The 10,927-nt window shown below is 43.9% G+C and overlaps 1 pseudogene; it reads left to right on the top strand.

Annotated features, from left to right (window-relative positions):
- The first annotated feature begins 4,210 nt into the window (after nucleotides 1–4,210).
- On the top strand, nucleotides 4,211–8,098 carry LOC148021260 (uncharacterized; annotated as a pseudogene).
- The last annotated feature ends 2,829 nt before the right edge of the window (nucleotides 8,099–10,927 follow it).

Here is a 10,927-nt window from a genome sequence, read left to right as displayed (position 1 = left end):
AAGGCTGGGATGCGGGTGCTCAGATACTTGAAGAAAACTCTTGACTATGGTATCACATACAGTTTCGGAACTTCTCTTGTGGGGAACTGTGACTCAGATTGGGCAGGAGACATTGATTCCAGGAAGTCAGTTTCTGGTTATTGTTTCTCTTTGGGTTCAGGAATTTTCTCTTGGATTAGTAAGAAGCAACCAACAGTGGCATTGTCTTCTACCGAAGCAGAGTACAAGGCAGCTTGTTTTGCTGCATGTGAGGCCGTATGGTTGAGAAGGATTCTATGGCATATGGGAGTGCAGGATGAAGAACCAACTGTGCTGAGATGTGACAATCAGAGTTGCATCGCCATTGCCAAAAATCCAGTGTTTCATGCACGCACCAAACATATAGAGATCCAGTATCACTATGTGCGTGATTTGATGGAGGATGGGATAGTGGAATTGGTCTACTGTCCAACAGAGGAGAATGGAGCAGATATCTTCACCAAAGCACTTACGAAGGATCTGCTTCAAGTTCATCTTCAGAGACTCGGCATTGGGCCGAGGAGATAGTTCACCTATGGGTGGACATTGAGGGGGGGTGTTAGATATGATCAATGCCCCACCCTCATTAGGTACTACCAATGATCCATGGTGCTCAAAGTTGTAAGGCCCCCATTATGAGGAGAAGCCAAATGTGAGCCCGGACATTGGTTGAGTCCTGACTTGTATATCAGATGAGGTCTATGTGACCGGATGGCAAAAAGGTGACTGTTGTGGGTCTAATCTTTGGGTTAGACGGAGTGGTTAAGCTGGTAGCAACTCGAGGCACATTGCATTGAGTTGCGTGGTAAGGGAGTTAAAAGGGGCCCCTATTGTGGGGTCCGGGGGCCGCGGAAGCGGCCCCTGGCTGGGGGGTCCCAGGGGGGCCAGCGGCCCCCCTGGCGGGGGTCCGGGGGCAGCGCCCCCGGCCCGATGGTAAAGGGAATATTCCCTGGAATATTCCCTGGCCGACTAGTGGAGGCTCATATGGTAGGTCGGTCAGCAGGCCGACCTAACGACCTTCGCGGGCTATAAAAGCTAAACCCCTTCGCAGCCATCTTACACTCATCTTTCACCCAGTCAGAGTTGTTGTTCCAGCTAGCCTTAAGCTCTTCACCTATCTTCTGTCTAGATCGCCATCTAAGCTTCACACAGTGGAAGCACACGGGTGGACAGAGCCATCTTTGTATCAGTTGTTTGGAGTTAAAGAATTTTACTGATTCTCCTCTTATCTGTTGTGTACTCTCTATCTCTTTCTCAGATTCTGTTCGCTGCGCCGTGTAATATTTTACAGCATCTGATCTTAAGGATTGGACACTCGAACCTAGGACCTCATTTGATTTTGGAAATCGGACGCTCGGAGGACCACCCTGTCTGATTTTGGCAATCGGACACAAAAATCGGACCATTTAGAATCGGTCACTCCAAATTGCACTCCAAATTGGATAGAGTAAATCAGACAGCTAAAATTGGACACTTGTCAAATTGGATGTCCGATTCCTGGAATCGAACATTTCAAAATTGAACTCTAAAAAATCCAACAAAATTTTGACACATCAAAATTGACAAATTTAGTGTGTTCGAGACAACGAAGAGTATAACCTACAATAAAAAAATTCACCAAAAGCCTTACAAGAAAATCTAACCCTAAAAATCGCAATCGAATGACCAAGAACTGTGTTGATACTCATATTAGCATATTCGATACGCTTAGAGCCGTAGGCTAACCAGTAGACCCCAATTTGACCTTGAATGATGCAACATAAACCCTAATCACTAGTAAGAATGGCTAGAAATCAAGCCTAGATCCCCATTAGGCCGAGTACGTAGACAAGAGTGCGAGAGTTGTAATTGTCACTTTGTATTTGCACCCACATTGTTTTTCAACGCTTGAAGTGTGCTTAAGGAAATCCAAAAACCTGATTTTGCACGGTGCACGGAAGAGAGCACACACACACACTAAGTGAGTGTAAGTCAAGGACTATTTGTAAATAATAAAGAACTCACTTAGACTTAACAATCAGAACAAACCCACCAGTAGGAGAAAACCTTGAAATGTAGTCGAGTGATCAAGAACCACAAGTATAGGACCAAGCAAGGATACAACACAAGAGTCAAGATGCAACAAGGACCGACACCATTGCAGGAGTGGATCTACCTGACTTGATCAAGCTCATTGACAACTTGGTGAAGCATGAGACCATGAATATCAAAGAGTCAAGCACTAACCACAGACATAGCAAAGAGCTTGATCTAGGTGATTTCCCAATGGAAATCCAATAGTTAGTCACCAAATATGATCTGCAGACCCGGACGGACCACCACAGTAGGCCATCCAAGGAAGTCATAACTAACCTCAAAGAGGAGCGGAAGCTAGCATGAAAGGCCTTGCAAAGCATAATGGCCTACAATCAAGAGCAACAAGCTAGGAGCTTACGTTAGAATATAGAAATGCGTGAGATTCAATGAGTGCTAACCCTAACAAGCAGAAATAGGATAGGATCTAATGTAAAGAGGGAAAGAGTGCTAGAAAGTGATCTTACATTGAGCGAGCTTCTTACAAAGCGACTACAAGACAACTCATCAGCAGAGCATAGAGCACCACTGCATTGGCAACCTCGTTGCTTGTAGGATTAGGAGTTAACAAAGACTCTAAGAGCCAATCGAGAATCCCTGTCATGGGTAAGTAGTTTCCAAACAATGACCCATACAACTTTGTAGAGCAGTTCAAGCAAGTTTGCAAGGCCAACAGCCTCACTGATCTTCCTCAGTGCTTGCAAGCTTTTATTCTATGCTTAGGCAATGAGGGTAGGACCTAGTACACAAGTCTAGACATTGCTGAGCAAACTAACTTCAACAACCTCAAGAGTCTCTTCATTAAGAGATTCTCTAAGCTCGAGTACTCCAATAACCTTTTAGTGCGGTTAATGAACATCAAGTAGAAAGACAAGGAGGACATCAGAGACTACGTCACCCATGTGCGGAGTCTCTTCAAGAGAATCCCAATTGGTGAGTGACCCACCAAAAGAGCAATCCCCACAGTCTTCATCAATGGAATACGAAGTGAGGAACTCTACAAGGCCTTGGCAGGCAATTCAAGCTTGGAGCGAGACACATTAGCTAGGGTCTTCGACAAAGCGATTATAGTGGATGACTAGCTCAAAGAGAGAAAGAAGCTTAAGGAGCTTGACCTCAGAGGAGACTAATGTTAAAAACTCTGAGAGAGCTTCAACATCAAGTGAAAGGTCACGCCCAAGAACTCAAGATAAAGGAAATAGCACTGACACCCAAGTCAGGAGCTAGCGGAGATGAAGATGGAGCTAGCCAAATTACAAGAGATGATGAGATGACCAACATGCCCTCACATCCAATGCATTATTGTGGCAGAAACCACTTGTAGCCGAGTGTCAGGACCGAGGTCCCGACCTTGCACAAATTGGGGTAGGTTCGGCCATGATACCCTACATTGCATGCTACCGAGGAGACTCGTGTACTACTCGCAACCATATAGACAGCCTTACCTAGCAAATAGGCTACAAAACTCCTTCGGGAGGGGAGCCCCATTGGCTCTGTCAGCACCTAACGACACCAAACTAACTATTCCTAGGATGGAGATAAACCCCACGAGAATACCTAGACCACCTGGACACTACGTAACCCATCCATCGAGTGATGCTCCAGCCCACTATTATGTGTGGAGGAACTGAATGACGAATAGTCTTACGTGCACCCTTATGTCTCATATGACCAAGAGGGCAATGTAATACTTATGGATTACCGACTTGTACCAATGATGGCATTAGGTAGAGGTAAAGGCAGAAACTTTGGAGGGCAAACCCAAGAACCAATCTCGTGTTGGATTTGTGGTCACCCAGGACACATTTCCTCACACTGCCCCGAAAGGAAGCAAGCAAATCGCAATAAGGCTGATCTTAGATGCACTGAGTGTGGAATCACTCATCTCTTTGCAAATTGCCCTAGGCACAAACCATCCCCTAGCTCAGAAATTGGGGTTGTTCGATGTCAAGACACTCGACAAGAAGGCCATGCCCATCTCTTTGTCTGTCATGACCCGCTTGCAAACAAAGCAAGCCGGCATATCATTACCAAGGCCCAGCAACTTAGATGCAACTTGTATAGGCAAAGGAGAAAGAAAGCTAATACAAAGGTCATGCTAAAAATTGAGAGTGCCACGATGCTGCCTACTAGAAAAAAGGTGGCAGACATAGAGGCAGAAATGTCAGCTCCAAAGACGGCTGAGAAGGGGAGTGCAAAGGTTAGGGAGTACCCCAACCCAAAGCACCAACTCGAGGCCATCGAAAAGGTCTAGGAGTGGGTAAAGGAAGATGAGGAGCACCTAAAGGATGCTAAGCCCATATTGGAAGATGAGATCAATGATCTCTCAAGCCTAAGCACACCAGTCTTGCCTCCATGACCAAAGTCGAGGGATGTGGTTGTACCACAACAAGCAGTGCCACTTAAACAAAGCCTACACGCAACGGGTCAACAAATCAATTAGGGCCATTGCCCAAGAAATGCAGAGTTAAAAGAGAGGCAAATAGCTAACAACCTCCTCATCACGTTATGACCACCTCAGTGACTCTAAGCCTAGGAGATGTGCTTAGGCAGCATCTAATGCTGTAGTGGCAAGAGATGAAGCAGTGGATTGAGGGATGGACGGAGCAGACTGTCTTCGTTGACTTACATGAGCACGGCGTAGAAACACAAATGCCAAGTCTAACTCTACACTTAGTATTGAAATCCTTGCACATCGATGCTTTTTGGGAAGGCACCAAAATGCATGCAGTCTTAGCTCTAGGAGACACCACAAGAAAGGGAATTGTAGACACATGATCAAGAGTTAGTGTGCTAAGCCACGTAGTACTCCAAACTTGGGGTAACCCACCCATTGAGAATGCTAGGTTTAATGTCACCCTATCCAATGGAATGAAAGTGCAGCCATTTGGAGTGTTAAAGAACCGGTCATTGAAGATCTCAAGAATCCAATTCTTGGTTAACTTTATATTCATGAAGGGAGTGGACTAAGGATGACAAAGAGAATGCACCCATCCCAACAACGGAAGAGAGAAAGAAGGGAAGAGGACAAGAATGGAGAGTAGCTCAAGAGGAGAAGGTAGCCAGACTAGAGAGGCAATTGGAGGGAATGTGAGGCCTACTAGACTCGATTTGGAGGAACATGCAGATGAAAGAGGAGGAAGAGAAAAGGAGAAGAAAATTAGAAGTGGAGGAGGGTTATAGAGAGTGGGTGTTACAACAAAAAGAAGAGAAGAGAAGTAGAAGTTACAAGAGAAGATGGATAGATTAGGGAGAGAGGAGACTTCTAGAAGGGCGCAAGGTACAAGAAATGGCAAGGAGAAGGTAGTGGAAGCCAGAAGTAAGAAGAAGAAAAAAATACACAACCATAGAGAAGAGGAGGAAAGTGATAGTTCAGAAGACAACTACAGCAAGTTCAAGATGCCCCAACCCACCAAGTACAAAGGAGAGAGGGACGGGTTGGTCCTGAAGAAATGGATCACCAAGGTAGATAGATACTTGAAGTATGTCACGATCACAAAAGACAAGAAGGAAGAGGTGGCAGCAATCTACTTGGAGAAGGACACTACTAGTTGATACCTGCTGGAACAGGAGCAAGGACACACCATCTTTTCATGGGAAGAACTCCAAGAGGAACTTAAATATTATTTCATTCCAAAGATGGAGAAATTAAAAGTCATAGATGAATGGAGAAACCTCAAACAAACACAAGAGAAGATGAAGGAGTATGTCAGCAAATGCAGGCAACTCATGCTGTAACTACCCAACATGCACACTAACACTAAGCTACATGGATTCTTATTTGGCATGCAAGAATGGGCCAAAATAGATGTAGAGAAACAAGAGCCGACCAATTTAGCTGAGGCCATGAGGATGTCTGAAAGACTAGTGGATCTAGAAGGCAGGAGAATAGCCCCAGGGAACCAGTAGACTAGATTCAACACCAACCTCAACAACAATTCATGGACCCCGAGACTCAATACTCCTAGAGGCCCATTCTTGGGGGGCAGAGTCAAACCTCAAGCATAACCCCAATCGCATCACAATCCGCCTTAGTACCAAGAGGAGTAGTTGGCAGATGGGGGAACAACCAATACATGCCAACCCCAAGTGCATCATATGGGCCCGCATGATCAAATATGTCATGGTGGAGACCCCAAGACCCAACCACTTGGATTAGATGTTTCAAGTGTGAGGGACCCCACTATCAAAACAAATGCCCCATGGAAGACACAGCCTCATCAAGCGGGTCTAGAGTGGTAGCCACTAGTGTGTATGGAGGAGAGGAACCATAGCCCCCGCGGATCCAAGAAATCCCAAGCAGAAGTTATGAAAGCATGGACCACCCAAGGGTGGGGACAATCAGTGCTCATCCCCAATGCATGGTGGCTTAGGTAGCAACATACCATCACCTATACATCAAGGGCAGAGTGAGTGAAGAAGGGAATCAAGCCATTATGGTGGACACAGGGGCCACCCACAACGTTATCACACCAAACTGCATAGCCAAACATGGGCTAAAATTGTCTAGGGTCCCTAAAGGATTAACAATAACATTCGCACAAGGAGAGGCCAAGGAGGTGAAACAAGTCTTTGCAGTACAAGTAGTAGCATTCCATCACCTATACATCAAGGGCAAAGTGAGTGAAGGGAATCAAGCCATTATGGTGGACACAGGGGCCACCCACAACATTATCACACCAAAGTGCACAACCAAACATGGGATAAATTTGTCTAGGGTCCCAGAAGGATTAACAGTAACATTTGCACAAGGAGAGGCCAAGGAGGTGAAACAAGTCTTTGCAGTAAAAGTAGAAGCAGGAAAGTGGAAAGCAAAACTCAACTTCTTAGTCATTCCCATGGAAGATTTTGAAGTCATCTTAGGCCTGGAATTCTATGACAAGTATGTCATCCCAATGTTTGGGAAAGGAGTTAATGAGATGATGTTGGATATGCAAGGAGGGAGACGGCATTAGAGTACCCTGTGAAAGAATAAAGCACCTAGGCAGAACACCATTCAAAGTGCAAATGAAGGAGAATAATCCTGGAGTCTCATGCCAAACGGCGAAATCATGTACAAGCCAACCAGAAGCACCAATTCAAGCACCACCTTGTTAGGTGAACCATATCAAACCGCACATTATGAGGTGCAGTGCCAAGCAAGTGGAGAAGTTAGTTAAGCAAGGAGACATGGTTTATCTATGCATGATTTGACCCATTGAGTAGGAAAATACTTGAGGAGTTTAAGGATATAATGCCAATAGAACTACCCAAGGGCCTACCACCCAAAAGAGATGTGGATCACAAGATCAAACTCGTTCCAGGATCCACCCCACTTTCTAGATCCCCTTATTGTATGAATCACACAGAACTCACAGAGTTAAAGAAGCAGTTGCATGAATTAGAAGAACAAGGTTTCATCCACCCTAACAAATCCTCCTTCGGTGCCCCAATGTTGTTTGTCAAGAAGAAGGATGCGGGACTTAGGCTATGTGTAGATTATAGGGCCCTTAATAAGATCACTATCAAAAACAAATATCCCATGCCTCTAGTGGAGGACCTTTTAGATAGGCTACATGGAGCCAAGTACTCTAGCCACATAGACCTTAGGTTAGGATACCATCCAATTCGCATAGCAGAAGAAGATATCCTCAAAACAGCTTTTCATACCCGATATGGCAGTTTTGAATGGTTAGTCTTAGGTTTTGGACTAAGTAATGGGCCATGTACCTTTTTTGGCCTCATGGATGGAGTCGTTAGGACCAAAATAGATGTCTTCATAATTATATACATCAATGATCGCCTAGTATATAGCAAAACTCTAGAAGAACACAAACAACACTTACGCTTAGTTTTTGAGAAGCTAAGACAACATAAGCAATATGCCAAACCAGAAAAATGTGAGTTTGCAGTAAATGAGTTAGAATTTCTAGGATTCATTGTAGGCATAGCCGGTATCAAAGTGGACCCCAAGAAAGTAGAAGCCATTAAACATCAGCTTGTTTTGAGGACTGTGAGGAAAGTGTAGGAGTTCCTAGGCTTCATGATATTTTGTAGAAGGTTCATCAAAGATTACAGCCTCATCACTGCACCACTATCCCACCTCACCAAAGAAGATAATACATTTACATGGGGCAGTGAGCAACAGACTGCTTTTGAGCTGATGAAGAAATGCATGAGTCAAACCCTTGTCTTGAAAGTACCCAACTTCACCAAGCCCTTTGAGATCTCCACAAATGCATCAGATTATGGCATTGGGGGTGTGATGGTGGAAGAAGGCCACCCCATAGCTTATGAATCCAAGAAGTTCATAGATGCCAAAACCAGATGGAGCACACACGAGAAGGAGATGCTCACAGTAATCCACTGCCTCAGAAAATGGAAGTGTTATGTTCAAGACAAACAAGGAGATGCACACACAAGAAGGAGATGCTCACAGTAATCCACTACCTCGAAAAATGGAAGTGTTATGTTCAAGACAAACATAGTCTTCACCGACAACATCTCCCTCAAGTACTTCCAATCCCAACCAAATCTATCTGCCAAACAAGCACGATGGCTAGACTTCCTAGCTGAATTTGACTTAGAGATCAAACGCAAGCCAGCAAGCTCCACCAACAAGATAGCATATGCCCTAAGTCAAAAAGTTGATTTGAAAGACGTCAATGTGGTCAATAGCAACTTCTTTGAGTTACTGAAGGAGACTTTGGAATAGGACCAAGACATGCACAAAATTAAAGAAGATGTGAAAGCTGACAAGACACCGCATGGCATGTATACCCTTGAGGAGGGAATTCTGTTCATAGGAAAGAGATTGTACATCCCCAACAATGTGGAACTAAACAAAGTCATTTTACATGAAGTGCATGATGGAAAAATAGGTGGACATAAAGGACAAAGAAAAACACTTGAAGCACTCAGAAAGTAGTTCTTTTGGTCAAACATGAAGGAAGAATTCATAGACTACATCAAGACATGTCCTACATGCCAACTTGTGAAGGCACCATGCTTAAAGCTAGCAGGCTTACTCCAACTAATGCCAATACAACCTAATCCACCATGGGATGTAATTAGCATGGATTTCATTATGGAGCTCCCCAAATCCATGGATACACCATCGTCTTTGTGGTGATGGACTATTTCTCCAAGCAAGCTCACTTCATCTTGCCAAGCCACCATTGAATGCCAAGGAGGTATCCCGCCACCTCTTCTTCACACATTTGTTCAAGCTACATGGTCTACCCTTAGCCATAGTGTCAAATAGAGATGGAATATTCATGAGTGACATGTGGAAGGAACTCTTCAAGTCCCTAGAAACACAATTGAGATTCTCATCATCCTTCTACCCCGAGACAGATGAGCAAACAAAGCTAGTCAACCAAGGCATTAAAGACTATCTCAGGATCTATGCCCGGGTGGACCAAAAGGATTGGGCCTTGTACCCCGATGTGCTGGAGTTTCACTACAATAGCTCAATCCACTCCGCCACAAGCTACACACCGTTTGAATTAGCCACAGGAAAAGAAGTCATCACCCCTTACCTTAGCATCAAGAGCGGTCAAAGCTAAAGATCAAGATGCATAAGAATTCTTGAAGAAATGGAGAGATCGCAATGCCGCAGCAAAGCAGATGCTAGAACATTGCAAAACTACCATGATAGAACAAGCCAACAAAAAGAGAAATGCAAACATGTTTACCAAGGGCAACATGGTCCTAGTCGGCTCCAAGCATATGTCACTGCCAAAGAATATGAACCCCAAATTCAATCACCGCTACTATGGACCTTACCGCATTACTCAAGTGTTGAATGAAGTCACCTACAAGCTTGACCTACCAGAAAGTATTTGTGTTCACAATGCATTTCATGCTCGACTTTTGCATAGGTTCTATCCCGACAACCAATGGGGGTAGAACATACCAGTGCTCCATTCCAATGACCCCTTTGAAGTAGAAGCATTCCTCTGGCGCCGAGAACACAAAGAGTACCCTAAGTATCTCAGCAAGTGGTGCGGGTGCCCTCTCAAGGAAGCCGCTTGGATTTTGGAAGTGGAGGAGCACAAACGCGGCAAAAACACCTTTGCCATCTGGCTCAAGGAGAATCCCACCGATTCTTCCAACGTCCCTTGAGTCATCCCACCAATTTCTATTGTGATTAATATTTGAACACATGGTCAAATCTTATCCCCTTAATTAAAGGTGAAATTTTTCCTAAATACTATATAAGCAATTCCCCCAAGTCCCACTCTCAAATATGGGGTTAAGATTTAGCTACTTGGTCAAATCTTTACTTCTTATTTGAAAGTGAAACTTGAGACATTTCCAAATTCTCTAATATGGTATTAAAGTGGCCTACTAAATCAAACAATGCAAAACTGATTATACGAATTGACTGGCGCTATAATTATGCCAACTATAGGTAGGTGTAACAAACTAAATATAATAAGTGATAAGTCAGTAGTAGACATGTGAGGATAGTAATGAGCACCAATGTGCTAAGTGTAGATGTATGGACCCATCTAACCAAATGGTCCATCATCAACATCCGTACATGTTGAGTTTGCTATCTCAACATGCTTATTGTTTGGGAATCTAGTTCCTTGTTTGTTAGTTATGCTGTTGGAAAATGGGACCCAAAAATTTGGAGATCTTGCCATAATTTTCTCACTTAGAGGGGATGAAGGTCATGAATGGAATTCTTTGGAAATAATTATTGTCAATGTTTTTCTTATATACTAATGTATTTGATAGTCTGCATTCGAACACCATCTATAGATAAAAAGTATCATACAAAATACAAAGGTACCATCTTGTGTTATAAGAAGGTAACATCTTGTAGGATTGCATGCAACAGCTTGTA

Source organism: Lygodium microphyllum, chromosome 18, assembly GCF_053477565.2.
Source record: "Lygodium microphyllum isolate KBCC chromosome 18, Lygodium_microphyllum_v1.1.10, whole genome shotgun sequence".
Taxonomy (NCBI): Eukaryota; Viridiplantae; Streptophyta; class Polypodiopsida; order Schizaeales; family Lygodiaceae; genus Lygodium; species Lygodium microphyllum.
This window is presented reverse-complemented; position numbering and strand designations above follow the sequence as displayed.